Here is a 15,249-nt window from a genome sequence, read left to right as displayed (position 1 = left end):
GCATGGTTTCATTTATTTTCACCCGGATTTTTTTTTTTAAAGACTTGAGAGCAAAAGGCATGAGACATTTATTTACAATTGTCTCCAAAGGATCAAATTGTAGGTGACTGGCACAGAGGTCAGGCCTGCTGCCCTCTGGGTACATGGGGAGGCCTCCGAGGCTATCAGCAGCCCTGAGTCGATTCCATGTCTTGGCAGCTGAAAATAATGCTGCAATGAGCACAGTGGTGCACGGTATCTTTTCATGTTAGTATTGTCTCTTCCTTTGGATAAATACCCAGAAATAGAATTGCTGGATCATATGGTAGTTTTATTTATTCCACATAAGAAGGAAAGCCATGGAAGGATTTTAATCAGAAGAGTGATATTACTTATAAAATTTTTAAATTATAAATTTTAAAAGATCTTACTTGCTGCTATGTTCAAACTAAAGGGGGCAACGATGTTATACAGGAGACTAGTTAGAAGCTTATTTCAAGAATCTGGATGACAGATGATAGTGACCTGAGCTGGAAATGGAAGAGTTGGACAGAACTATTTCTTCTGAAGGTATAACTCAAAGATTTACTGACGAATTGGATACAGGCTGGGAGCAAAAGAAGTCGAGAATTTTTCTTTAACTTTATAAAATTTTCAGAGTGACTTTTGTTTTAATCATAAATATTACTCTTAATTGTTGAGTGGGTTATTCAGTGACTAGAATTAAAGCAATGTAGTCAAATTTATTACATATGCATTAGCACTTGTTTCTACTTTTGAGCTTCTGAAATAATGTTTGCATTTACTATTTACAAAGCCAAAGGGTTGGGGCACCTGGATGGCTTAGTCAGTTGAGCGTCTGACTCTTGGTTTTGGCTCAGGTCATGATTTCACAGGTCCTGAGATGGAGCCCTGCATTGGGCTCGGTGCTCAGCAGGAAGTCTGTTTGAAGATTCTTTCCTTCTGCCCCTCCCCCACTTGTGTGTGCACACACACCTGCATATGCTGTCTCTCTCTCAAATTAATAAATCTTAAAAAAAAGAAGCCAAAGGTTTTTTTTCATTAATAAACACAAGGATTCACTGAGGAATATGCTATTTGTTCTACAAAATGTACTGATTATTGGCCTTTGAGAGAAATGTCCAAATCAGTCTAAACAAAGTTGTTAAACTAAATTTATTTTTTTATTAAATTAATTTTCACATTGCCACTATGTTAAGTTGACCTCTTTTGGGGTAAACAGGTTTTCCCATCTTTTCCATTGTTTCCTACAAATGATTCCTGAAAGGATTAAATATAGTTGCTTTGAAAAGTAGGATTGAGCAAATTCTGAGTAAAAGTTTCTCATCAATCTCTTTTTTGAAGATATTAGCACATTAGGGGTACCTGGCTGGCTCAGTTGGTAGAGCCTTCAGCTTTTGATCTTGGGGTCATGAGTTCAAGCCCCAGGTTGGGAGTAGAGGCTACTTAAAAAATAAAAGGAAAAAAGAAAAATATTAGTGCATTTTAGCACAATGTGAACTACATAGATTACTAGTTTTTACCTACATGCCCCAATTTTTAAATATTTGATATTTTGGATAGACATCTACAGAAAATGTATCATATACACCTTTGCTTTCTTTACAGAAGATTGGTACACATAATTTAACATTTTCTTGATGTCTCAGGGTCTGTATTATTAACAACTATTATTAGTATGTATTGTTATATATATTTTTTAAAGATTTTATTTATTTATTCATGAGAAACACAGAGAGAGAGAGAGAGGCAGAGACATAGGCAGAGGGAGGAGAAGCAGGCTCCATGCGGGCAGCCCGATGTGGGACTCGATCCCGGGACTCCAGGATCACACCCTGAGCGTAAGGCAGACACTCTAAACCACTGAGCCACCCAGGCATACCTTAACCAAAATTTTTCCTGATATTCTTATAGTTTGGCCTATTTGGAATGGTGGTTGACAAAGATAATTAGCTGTTGGGTTAAAATAACAACTGGATGGGTGACGTTGATCTTGGGGTTGTAAATTTGAATTCCATGTTGTATGTAGAGATTACTTAAAAAATAAAATATTTTTAAAAAATGACAAAGAATAGCAACATGTAGGAACTATGAAACGTTGATTTAGAGAGGCAGTTGGGAGCGGGCATTAGGAGGAAGTGGTTGCAAATGGTAATTTAAAGTAACATTTAGGAGTAGGTGACTCATGAGATAAGGTGGTATCTGAAGAAAGTGAACTAGTAACTGAGTTTGGATAGGGTATCATAGCAATTTTAATGTTATATTAACTACTTTTCTCATCGATAATCAAAGCCAGGCATATTCCTTGCTGAGACTTTGTATCGAACTACTCTCATCCTATGAAAATATAATTATATGAAGTTACTCAAGCAGAAACATATAATCCATATGTATACATTCATAAATTACAGGGTACAAAAGACATTGTGAGGAAAGGCATGGTATTTTTTTAATAAGGCATAGTTATGAAGGCAGAAAAATGGCCTCTCCCTCGTGTGAGACTCTTTAACTAAGATAAAAACTAATAAGTAGACTTAGAATCCTACACTTGGGGCCAGTACGACACTTAATGGAGGAAAGTAGAAAGCAGTGTTTAGAATAGATTATTAAGTTCACTTTTAATTATAGTTAGCCAAGATTAGGTCAGAGCCACAAAGGTGAATAAACCTGAGAAAGCCTGTGGATGAGATTTTAATTTTTTTAAAGTACTATTTTTATTATATTATATTAGTTTACTTAAACATACTATTGATGGTTATAAATAAATATGGAGGGTCACCTGGCTGGCTCAGTCAGTAGAGCATGTGACTCGGTTTTTTTTTTTTTTTTTTAAGATTTTATTTATTTACTCATGAGGGACACAGAGAGAGAGAGAGAGACAGAGACACAGGCAGAGGGAGAAGCAGGCTCCATGCAGGGAGCCCAACGCGGGACTCAATCCCGGGTCTCCAGGATCAGGCCCTAGGCTGAAGGCTGCACTAAACTGCTGAGCCACTCAGGCTGCCCATATGAGACTCTTGATCTCGGGTCATGGATTCGAGCCTCACATTGGGTGTAGGGATTACTAAAAAAAAATAAACTTTATTTATTTATTTTTTTTTTTTGTGATTTTATTTATTTATTTATTTATTTATTTATTTATTTATGATAGTCACAGAGAGAGAGAGAGAGAGAGGCAGAGACATAGGCAGAGGGAGAAGCAGGCTCCATGCACCGGGAGCCTGATGTGGGATTCGATCCCGAGTCTCCAGGATCACGCCCTGGGCCAAAGGCAGGCGCTAAACCGCTGCGCCACCCAGGGATCCAAAAATAAACTTTAAAAAAATATGGAAAAATAATCAAATCTGCTAGTCTTTTCTATGAAATTTGTGGGAAAGTTTCAAAGTATAATGCCTAGCAGGAGCATCTTATAACTAGTACCCTCTATCTAATTCTATTAATTATTTTGGGAAGCAATTTGATAACATATTAAAAAGCCAAAAAATGCTTTTTTTCCAATACTCTAATTTTGGAAATAAATACAAAGGAATTAATCATAAAATTTGGAAGTAATATACATAAAACTTGGTACATGGGATCCCTGGGTGGTGCAGCGGTTTGGCGCCTGCCTTTGGCCCAGGGCGTGATCCTGGAGACCCGGGATCGAATCCCACATCGGGCTCCCGATGCATGGAGCCTGCTTCTCCCTCTGCCTATGTCTCTGCATCTCTCTCTCTGTGACTATCATAAATAAATTTTAAAAAATAAATAAATAAATAAAACTTGGTACACATAAAGCTTGAAGCAACCCAAATGTCCAATCTTATTTGCTCATTCATTTATTCATTAAGCAATTTTTTTCTAAGTACCAACTATGTTCCAAGCACTAGGGGTAAAACAGGGACTAAAAAGAAAGTTCCTCTCCTCACAGAAATTACATTTCAGAGGAGATAGAAGATAAACAAAGAAGGGACACCTGGGTGGCTCTGTCAGTTAAGCATCCGCTTTTGGCTCAGGTCATGATCTCAGGGTCCTGGAATGGAGCTAGTATTGGGCTCCCTGCACAGAGAGGAGTCTGCTTCTCCTCTCCTTCTGCCACTCATGCTGTGAACTCTGTCTCAAAGAAATAAAATAAAATAAAAAAAATAAAATAAACCATAAAAAAAGAAAATAAACAAGGATGACTGGGTTGCTCAGTGGTTAAGCATCTGCCTTTGGCTCAGGGCATGATCCTGGGGTCCAGGATCGAGTCCCATGTCAGGCTCACTGCATGGAGCCTGCTTCTCTCTCTGCCTGTGTCTCTGCCTCTCTCTCTCTGTGTCTCTCATGAATAAATAAATAAAATCTTAAAAAAAAGGAAAATAAACAAACATTATATATATGTATATATATATATATATATATATATATATACTATATAAGTATATCAGATGGAGAAAAATGAAACAATAAGGGGGACACAGAATAGATGGAAAGATGGCTGTTCACTTGTTTGTTTGTTTGTGTTTTTTTTTTTTTTTTAATTGTCCCTGCATGTAGAGAACTGGCTGTTCTGTATAGGGAATCAGGGAGGCTTCAGGGATGGTGACATCTGAGATCTGAAGGAAGTGAGGAAACAAGCCTTGAAGGTATCTGGCAGAAGATGTGCCCATCAGAAGGAGCAAGTCTTGAAGCAAAAGCATGCTTGGCATTGTTGAGAAATAGCAAAGAACTCAGTGCAACTGGAGCAAAATGAACTAGAAGGAGAGGAGTGGATTAAGGTCAAAGAGAGAGGACCAAATTGTATAGGATGATATGCCTTATAAGAATTTGGATTTTACTATCAATAAGGCTGGAAGCCATTGGAGTATTTTGAGTACAAAGGCAATATAATATGATCTAAGTTTTAAAAGGATGGTGAAGAGGGGCAAAGAAAGTACAGAGAGCAGTCAGGGAACTATTTAAATAATCCAAACAAGAAACCACAGTGGGTTGGGTCACGGTGGTGATAATGGGGTGATGAATGAGGTTGGATTCTGAAAGTAGATTAAATGTGACGGAAAAGAGAAAGGAATTTAGGAGGATGCCAGCCTTTGGTCTAAGTAGCTGGAAGGATGGAGTTGCCTCTACTGAGATGGGGAAGAGGTGGGGAGAATGGATTTGGGGGTAGAAAGCAGAGGTTTGTTTTTGATCATGTAAGATTTCAGACACCATGTAGACAGCTGTAACAGCAGGTTGATGCCTCACTCCTACCCCCCTTTGGCTATACCACCATTGTGCACTTAGGACAGCCTGACCCACTGCCTGCACCTCCATTTCTTGGCCAGGGGGCTTTCTCAGACTAAGACATTCTTGAAAAACACAACACAGCACAACTCAATACAGAACAATACAATACACAGACTTCCTCTTTAATAAGAGAAAGGCACACGTGGAGAAATCTCTTTGCCCTTCCTTGCTCTCTGCTTTCTGCTTTAGAATATATTTGTTTGGAAATGTGATGATTGGTGGTATTGCAATCATCAAAGAAATTCCAAGGGAATGGAAGAGAAGCCAAGCTCTGGCATTGTAGAAATAAACCAATTTTAGCAACCACTTATCTCCAGGGTGCCTGCAATGTGAGAGAAACAAACTCTTTGTATTTAAGTCACTGTAAATCAGGTATTTTCTTACTTAACAGTTGAAAGCATTCCTAACTGATGCATAATGATCGTAAATATCTAGCTAACGTGATCAAGTACTAGTCTAAGCACTTTACATGTATTTTCTCATTTAATCCTTGTAATAGGGATCCCTGGGTGGCGCAGCGGTTTGGCGCCTGCCTTTGGCCCAGGGCGCGATCCTGGAGACCCGGGATCGAATCCCACATCGGGCTCCCGGTGCATGGAGCCTGCTTCTCCCTCTGCCTGCTTCTCCCTCTGCCTGCTTCTTCTCCCTCTGCCTGTGTCTCTGCCTCTCTCTCTCTCTCTGTGACTATCATAAATAAATAAAGATTAAAAAAAAATGTTAAAAAAAATCCTTGTAATAACTTTGTGAGATAGTTACTATGATTTCTTTAAAAGATGTATTCATTTATTTTAGGGAGAAAGAGAGAGAGAATGAGTGCACATGCATACAGGAATGGGAAGGGCAGAGGGAGAGGGAGAGAGAAAGAATCTCAAGCAGACTCCCTGCTGAGTATGAAGCCTCATGTGGTGCTCCATCTCACCACCCCGAGATCATGACCTGAGCTGAAATCAAGAGTCAGAGGCTTAGCTGATTGTGCCACTCAGGCGGTGAAGTAGTTACTATTATTATCTCCACTTCAGATAAGGATATTGAAGCATGGAGAATTAAGCAATGATAGGCATGAAAGCCAACACGCTTGGTAGAAAGACACAAGATGCAACAATCTGAAAATGCCTCTTATATTCTCATATTCTGTTCCACGTCTGCCTTAGCTTCCACAATGTGGCTTCACATTTGGAGCCTTCCCTCCAAAGCCATTGCTGCAGGAGATACACTTGTGTTTGTCCTCACTGACCTCAAAGTAAGTCTGAATATGCTGCTTTGCAGGAAATGTATAAGGTATCTGCAGCCCCAACTGTCCCGTAATCTGATGGTTTTATCCTTAGAAGTCTGTGGTTCTTAGGGGACCCAGCACAGGTAAGTGAGCAGGTTCCTGGAAATGGAGGCTCTCTCTGTGCACCGTCCCGTCCCAACATCCCACAGAAGCAGGGTGTTGTCCCAAAAGCCAGGGCCCAGATGTGACACGCCTGGACTCACAGCCAATCCAGTGACCACCGTGGCATTACGGAGAACTGTTGCCTTGGTTGTGAAGGACCACACAAGTTCCACATCATGACCATCCTGTCACAACAGACGCTGAAGAACTGGCTTGATTTGTGAATACAGGCTACCTTAGTGATTTCTTTCATTAATGTCCTCTGAGCCTTTGATCACATTTCCGATTTTCCAGTTTTGGCCACAACTGTCTTATCTTTTTCTCTGGAGACACACAGGTCTGAGTTCAGAGCAGCAACAACAGAGACAGTGTCCACGTGGGCTGGGCTATACTCCCGACAAGCTTTACTTAGAATTCCCTCTTCTATATTTCCATTGGGCTGTATTCAGAAGTGCTGTGTTTGAGTTTACTTTGCAGTTCACTGCAGAGAAAAGACACAAAACCTTCTTAGAAAGAATTGATTTCAGATGGCACCTGAACAGCAGCATCCCTAGTGGCTGCTGAAAGTTGTGCTCCCCACAGACCAATAGGATTTTCTTGGGGTGCCTGGATGACTCAGTTGGTAGAGCATGAGACCCCCCCCCTTTTTTTTTTTTTTTGAGACTCTTAAACTCAGAATTGTGAGTCTGAGTGTAGAGATTGTGAGCCTGGGTGTAGAGATTACTTAAAAATAATTTTTTTTTTAAATAGGATTTTCTTGATGAGCTGCCATACTCAATCTCAACGCCTTGTAATGTTTATCCTTTGGAAAATAGTTCAGGCAGCTGCTTCCTAATCTCTGTGATTATGGAGGGCTGGCCAGGCAGGGAGCTGAGGCCAGTAGGACACAGAGTGGAGGGCATACACAGCTACCATACTCCACAGCCTCTCGTTCCTCTTAGGCCCCAGCAGGGAGGTATATTGCTAGGATAAGAGGTGTTTTGCTAGAATTTTTTTTTATCAGAAATGTGTATTGGATTTTACCAAATATTATTTTGTGTACCTATTGATAGACTTTTTTTCTTTAATATCTTAATGTGGTAAATTACATTAATTTTCAAATATTACAATATATTTGTACACTTGGGTAAACTCAACCTAGGTATAATACATTATCTTTTAAATATATTGTCATATCTGGTTTGCTACTAACTTATTTTTTTGTACCCTTCTTCATGAGTATTGCTCTATAATTTAATGTTCTTTTTTTTAAAAAAATTTTATTTTATTTTATTTATGATAGTCACAGAGAGAGAGAGAGAGAGGCAGAGACATAGGCAGAGGGAGAAGCAGGCTCCATGCACTGGGAGCCCGACGTGGGATTCGATCCTGGGTCTCCAGGATTGCGCCCTGGGCCAAAGGCAGGCGCTAAACCACTGCACCACCCAGGGATCCCTAATTTAATGTTCTTATATTGCCCTTGTAGGGCTTTGGTATTAATATTTTATTAACTTCAGTAAATGAGTGGGACTGGGCATTTTCTCTCTAATTCTGTTTTTTATTTTTTATTTATTTATTTATTTATTTTTTTTTAATTTTTATTTATTTATGATAGTCACAGAGAGAGAGAGAGGCAGAGACACAGGCAGAGGGAGAAGCAGGCTCCATGCACCGGGAGCCTGATGTGGGATTCGATCCCGGGTCTCCAGGATCGCGCCCTGGGCCAAAGGCAGGCGCTAAACCGCTGCGCCACCCAGGGATCCCCTCTAATTCTGTTTTTTATAAATTCTCTGGAAGAGTTGAAAATAAGTTTAAAATGCTTTGCTCCTTAAATATTTTGTAGAACCGATTTGTAAAAACTTGTGGACTTTTTTTTCTTAAATAAAAGAGTTTTTACTACCAATCAAATTTCTTTTTTTTTTAAGATTTATTTAATTTATTTATTTGAGAGAGGGAAAGAAAGAGAGAGAGCACAAGCAGAGGTGGAGAGAGAAGCAGGCTCTCCACTGAACAGGGAGCCCGTTGCCGGGGCAGACACTCAACCGACCGAGCCACCCAGGTACCCCTCAAATTTCTTTGTTATAGAAACATTCAGGCTTACTATTTCTTCTTCAATCAGCTTTGGAAAGTTACAAACTATGTGTATTTAGATATCTCCACGTGTTCACTAATTTCTTTGATCACCATATTCCTGTCTTTCAGAACTTTTTCTAGGATTATTTTTTTCTGAAGTATCATTTATCCTTCCCTTCAGTGAAGATCAACTAGTAATAAACCCTGTGCTCTGGTTTATTTGAAATGTCTTTATTTTGTCCTTAGTCTTATAAAATAGTGTTACTTAAGGAGGGCATGTGATGGGATGAACACTGGGTGTTACGCACAACTCATGAATTACTGAGCTCTACCTCTGAAACTAATAATGTACTATATGTGGCTAATTGAATTTAACTTTAAAAAAATTAAAAAGTAGTGTTACTAGATGACAGTTATTTTATCTCAGCACTTGAAGATATTATCCTGGCTTCTGGCTTCCCTATTGTGTTAACAAGTCTGCTGTTATTCTAATTACTATGACTTTGTAAATAAGCTGATTTTTTTTTTCGGTCTGATGTTATGGGTTGAATTGTATCACTCAAAAAGGTATATTAAAGCCTTAAGCCCTAGTACCTAAGAATGTGACCTTATTTTGAGATAGACAATTGAAGATATAATTAGTTAAGTAAGGTCATATTGGATGAGTAGTCCATTAATCCAATATGACTGGTGTCCTTTTAGGAGAGGAAAAGAGATGCAGAGACACAGATGTATGAAGAGATAACACATGTTGATGGAGGCAGAGATTGAGGTTTTGCAGCTCTGAGCCAAAGAATGACAAAGATTGCTAGCAAATCATCAGAAACAAGGAAGGATTTTATCCTATCAGTTCAGAGGAAGCATGACCTTGTGACACCTTGTTTTTGGACTTCTAGACTTCAAAACTGTGAAACAATAAGTTTCTGTTATATTAAGCCACCTGGTTTGTGGCACTGTGTTACAGCAGCTCTTAGGAAAAGAAATGAAATTGATTTTAAAATATTTTGTCAGGGGACAGGAGAGAAAATGAGTGGAAAATGTCAGAAAGGGTATCAGAACATGAGAGACTCCTAACTCTGGGAAACAAACAAGGGGTAGTGGAAAAGGAGGTGGGCGGGGAGACGGGGTGACTGGGCGACCGGCACTGAGTGGGCCACTGGACAGGCTGAGCACTGGGTGTTATATGTTGGCAAATTGAACTCCAATAAAAAATATGCCAAAAAAAATGTTGTCAAAAAAAAAAGGAAGAAAGAAAGAAAAAGTATTGTCTTTTATGTTGTCAGTTTTGCTGGAATTTTCTGGGTTAGATTTTCTTTTTACTTAGTATTCTTAGTGACTTCTGATGTGTGGATTTATGTTTTTTATCAATATGGAAAATCCTCATTCATTATATGGATATAAGCTCACCTCCATTCTCTCTTTTTTTATTTTTTATTTTTTTCACCTCCATTCTCTTGATTCTCCTTCTGGGACTCTAAGCAGATTTTTTTTTTTTTAAGATTTTATTTATTTATTCATGAGAGACACAGAGAGAGGCAGAGACACAGGCAGAGTGAGAAGCAGGCTCCCTGCAGGGGAGCCCGATGTGAGACTTGATCCTGGGACTCCAGGATCACACTCTGAGCCAAAGGTAGAAGATCAACTGCTGAGCCACACAGGCATCCCCTCTAAGTAGATTTAAATTAGGGAACTGCCTCATGTCCTTGGCCTGTCACATTTTCATCTCCTTGTGTCTCTGTGCTGCTTTCTAGGTAGAGGTTTGTGGCAGAGATGGATAATTGTCATTCCTTAGTCACTTTCTCCATATTTAATTATAAAACTTCTTAATTAAAAAAAAAAACTTCTTAATTTTGATGGATCCATGATCATTCACAACAAAAGCTGTATTTCCAGTATTTCCAGTTTGCTTGAGCAAACACTGTGGTATACAAGCAGAAATGGTATGCACAGTTAAAAATAGGAAAAAAAAAAAAAAAGAAATGGTGTGCATAATTTTCACAAAGTTTCCTTTTTGCCTATTTGTATATCTTATTTGGAGAAATATCTGTTCACATTTTGTACCCATTTTTTAAAATGGGGTTGTCGTTTTATCATTGAATTTTAAGAGTTACTTATATATTCTAGATATTATATCAGATATACGGTTTGTAAAATTTTTTCCCATTCTGTGTGCTGTCATTTCACTTTCCTGGTAGTGTCTGAGTTAGTCTATTAGGGCTGCCATAACAAAATACTACAGACTGGATATGACCTAATTTAACCTTTATCACCTTTTATTTTTATTTTTTTTAAGATTTTATTCTTTTATTCATAGAGACAGAGAGAGAGAGGCAGAGACACAGGCAGAGGGAGAAGCAGGCTCCATGCAGGGAGCCCGACACGGGACTCCATCCAGGGTCTCCAGGATCACGCCCTGGGCTGCTGGCGGCGCTAAACTGCTGCGCCACCGAGGCTGCCCCTTTTATCACTATTTATTTATTTATTTATTTATTTATTTAAATTTTTATTTATTCAGAGAGAGAGAGAGAGAGAGAGAGAGAGACTGAGAGGCAGAGACACAGGCAGAGGGAGAAGCAAGTTCCATGCAGGGAGCCTGACGCGGGACTCGATCCAGGGTCTCCAGGATCAGACCCCGGGCTGCAGGCGGCGCTAAACCGCTGCGCCACCGTGGGTGCCCCTTTATCACTTTTTAAAAGGCCCTGTCTTCAAATATAGCCACATTGTGGGTTAAAGCTTCCACATATAAATATTAGGAGAACACAGTTCTGTCCCAAACAACTCTACCTTCTGGGTACCCAAAATTTATATCTTTTTAAAATGCAAAATACATGCACCCCAATACCAAATTCTTAACCCAGAAGCAGCTCTATGTCAAAAGCCTCATCTAAATATCATCTCAACCAGGTATGGATGAGACTTGAAATATGATTGATCCTGAGGCAAATTCTTCTTTCAGCTTTGAGCCTGTGAAACAGAAATTCTGTGCTTCCAAGATAGAATGGCGAGATAGGCATGCACAGACATTTCCATTTTATGTTTTTCAAGATTTATTTATTTATTTTTATTAGAAAGAGAGAGAGCAAATGCACACAGGCAGGAAGGTTGGGAGAGGGAGGAGTAGACTCTTTACTGAGCTGGGAGCCCAAATGGGGATTTGGACTCAATCCCAGGGCCCTGGGATCATTACCTTAACCCAAGGCAGATGCTTAACTGACTGAGCCACTCAGGCACCTGCATTTTATTTAAAAAATGTTTTGTGTGTTTTTTGTTTTTGTTTTAGAACAATTACTTATTTTTACTTAAGTTGTATGAAATGCAATTGGGAGAAAATACTCTGGAACACAAACCTACAGATTAAATTAGGGACATAGATAAATGCTGCAGACATCAGTGGTTTATTGTTTGTTTAGTCCAAACACATTCAAAATGGAAATTCAAATACTTTTCCACCTGAAACAATTAAACTAGATTCTACTAGCATATAATGCTTAAGACAGTATAGTAATAAAGATGATAATCCATTGTCTTCGATAACTGCTAAAGCGAAGATGGTAAAGCCAGTTTGGTTGCAATAGTGTCATAAGGATAGATTACCATAAAAAAAAAATCAGCAAATAACCATAATGGTCAATGAATATTTTTACTCTGGTTCACTGAAAAGGATACAAAATGTTAAAAGTCTGCAGTACTGCAGGTGAACAATCACCATGTAAACTTCTCCATGTGATGTTTTAATGTTTTATTCATGGTATGTAAAAACTGAAGCTGAGTGGCTCCTTACTCTAGTTTTCTAATACACTGAACATTTCTCATTACTTTTGGTGCCAGAACAGTTTTCGTGGGTGGCAAGGCAATATCCTGGATTGGAAATTATATATATGTTTAAAATGGGAAGGAAAGAAATAAAAGGGTAGAGGAAAAATATTCTATAAAACAAAATGAAACACAGCACTGACAATAAACCACTTATTTAAAAGTAGTTCGAATAAAGCCTTCAAAACTCAAAAGCAATTTTCTGGCAAGAACTTCAAGTACTATACATCAGAAAGTGTAAAAGTGTTCCAATAGGAAAAAATCTTTAAGTGCCCCTAAGTTGAAATTATGAGAAGTCTATGTCCCCAGAACATATGCAACAGTGCAAGTCTTTTTTCCAAACATGGAAACCTCATTCAAGAGGGGAAAAAGGACAGATTTAATTTCACTTATATTGCCCAGTACATGAAAAACAAAATATGTGCTTCATTTGCTAGCTTGCTAAATAGCAAACGTTTCATAATTCAGAACTAATTTGCTACTACAACATTCATATTTTAAAAGAGAAATCAGGATGCCTGCGTGGCTCAGTCAGTTAAGCATCAGCCTTCAGCTCAGGTCATGATCCCAGGCTCTTGAGATTGAGTCCAGAGTCCAGCATCCAGCTTCTTGCTCAGCAGGGAGCCTGCTTCTCCCTCTGCCTGCTATTCTGCCTGCTTACACTCTTTCTCTCTGACAAATAAACAAAATCTTAAAAAGTAATAATAATAAAAGAGAGAAATCAGAAAGAAGAAAGGGGGGGGGGGATGTGGATCCAAAGGAAGTCCAAAACTTAGCAAGATAATTCCATTAGATTTTAAGGCTCAAGAGAAATCTCCTTTGGCTCAAAGCTTTGCCTCTGGAGCTCCAGGGGTGGCAGCATCATCTTCTTGTTTCTGGGCAATAACTTTGTTCCTGAGGGACTGGTTGGTAGCAGCCTGACCCACTAAAACTGAAGATACAGACTTGACCTCCTAGACCTGTATCCTCCAGACTCATGGTAGGAGTGACAGTTATGCTTATTTCTGAACAGCTTTTGGTGCTATTCCTCCCTTTTCTTTAAGGATAATGGGGACTGGCAACCACATAGTTCAATTTTTTTATTCTGTGGAATCCCAGAAGTCCAACAGGATTCCTTTATTTTGTTGACTCTGTCCCCTTTATTCCAAGCTGGCAGTTCCATCGCTATTCCTGGATACTTCTGAGATGGCTGATTAAATTTATGAATCACACTATCAGGAGGAAGAATTTTCTCTACCTTTAATGTCCTTTTGGCTGGGCTAAGAATCAAATTGATAGGAGACAGATTAACAAAGGAAAATCAAATTTAATAGCATACATACAGGGAATCCACATAGACATGGATTTTCCAAAGACAGTGAAGCAATATGATGCTTGTATGAACAAAGGGAAGGTATCTGAGGATCCAAAGTGGGGAAAGACCATTAGCAGGAAGTTGAAAGATGCTTGGAAAACCAAGGTTACCTTATTATGTAGGTAAGTTTCTTAGGTAAAGAGAAGTCTCTATTAATAGCTCTTTTCCTGGTTCAAAGAGTCAGTTGAGGGGGAGGTGAAAAGCTTTTTATGAATCTACTGGGTTTCCATTGTGTTTAATTCAAAACAATGTTCATGCCAAAGTGGCCTGTCTTCAGGCAGCCTGCCCTCAGGCAGCCTGCCCTTGGACCCTACAGCACCCATGAACTCTTTATCATTCGATTTTCCAGCCACCCCTTTGGTGTGCTTTCTAGAATATACCTTTTCTTTTTGTAATATGGATAGTAATTAGGTACTGTGCCCAATTCCAACATGTGTGTGTGTGTGGGGGTTTCCCACATCACCAAGGAGCAATTTTCCAGAAACCTGTTGGATATCTTACAATGCAATTCAATTCTGACAGTATCTACCCAGAGATAATATCAGATTCCACAGATTAAGGGCTCAGTCCCACAAGAGTGCTGTCCTACTACTCTTTTCCCTGCTCCTTCATATGCCAGATGCAAGCCTATGTTATTACCTGTGTCTCTGGCCAACTGGCCACAAATTGGAGGTTCCAGTGATCCCCTCCAACTCAGGATGCCATCTGCAAGTTCAGATTGTTATCTGTACTTCTGACCAGTTGGCTGTAAATCAGAGGTTCCCATGACCCTCTCCCTAGGGTTGAGAACTTCCTGGAGTGGTTCACAGAACTCAGAGACACATCTTTCTTAGTAGAATATCAGTTTATTACAAAAGGATATAACTCAGGAACAGCCAGATGGAAGAGAGGCATTGGGCAAGGTACAGTGCCCTCTCTAGGTGCATCACTTTTCCGTACCTCCACGTGTTCACCATCCCAGAAGCTCTCCAAATCCCACCCTTCAAAAAAACCCAACTATATATATATATATAATTTTATTCGTGAGAGACACAAAGAGACAGGCAGAGACATAGGCAGAGGGAGAAGCAGACTCCATGCAGGGAGCCCAACGTGGGACTCGATCCCGGGTCTCCAGGATCACGCCCTGGGCTGAAGGTGGTGCTAAACCGCTGAGCCACCTGGGCTGCCCTAAATATCCATTTTTGAAACAACAGTCTCTCTTCAAAGGCAATCTGGGCCTTTTCTAACATGAACCTCAAAAATCTTCCAGCCTCTATTCACAAACCAATTCCAAAGCTACTTCCACATTAAAAAAAAAAAATTTACTTATTCATGAGAGACAGAGAGAGAGTGAGAGAGAGAGGTTGAGGCAGAGGGAGAAGCAGGCTCCATGCAGGGAGCCGGACATGGGGACATGGGACTTGAT

General features: G+C 39.5%; 1 protein-coding gene and 1 pseudogene across 2 annotated transcripts in view; both read right to left on the bottom strand.

Moving 5' to 3' along the window:
* Nucleotides 1-15,249, bottom strand: part of RAD52 (RAD52 homolog, DNA repair protein) — an 84,272-nt gene that overhangs the window by 62,021 nt on the left and 7,002 nt on the right. The gene's annotated exons all lie outside the window — the stretch shown is intronic.
* On the bottom strand, nt 5,907-14,797 carry LOC121480091 (annotated as a pseudogene).

Source organism: Vulpes lagopus, chromosome 21, assembly GCF_018345385.1.
Source record: "Vulpes lagopus strain Blue_001 chromosome 21, ASM1834538v1, whole genome shotgun sequence".
Classification (NCBI taxonomy): Eukaryota; Metazoa; Chordata; class Mammalia; order Carnivora; family Canidae; genus Vulpes; species Vulpes lagopus.
The sequence above is the reverse complement of the archived record's forward strand: the minus strand, read 5'-3'. Positions and strand labels throughout refer to the sequence as shown.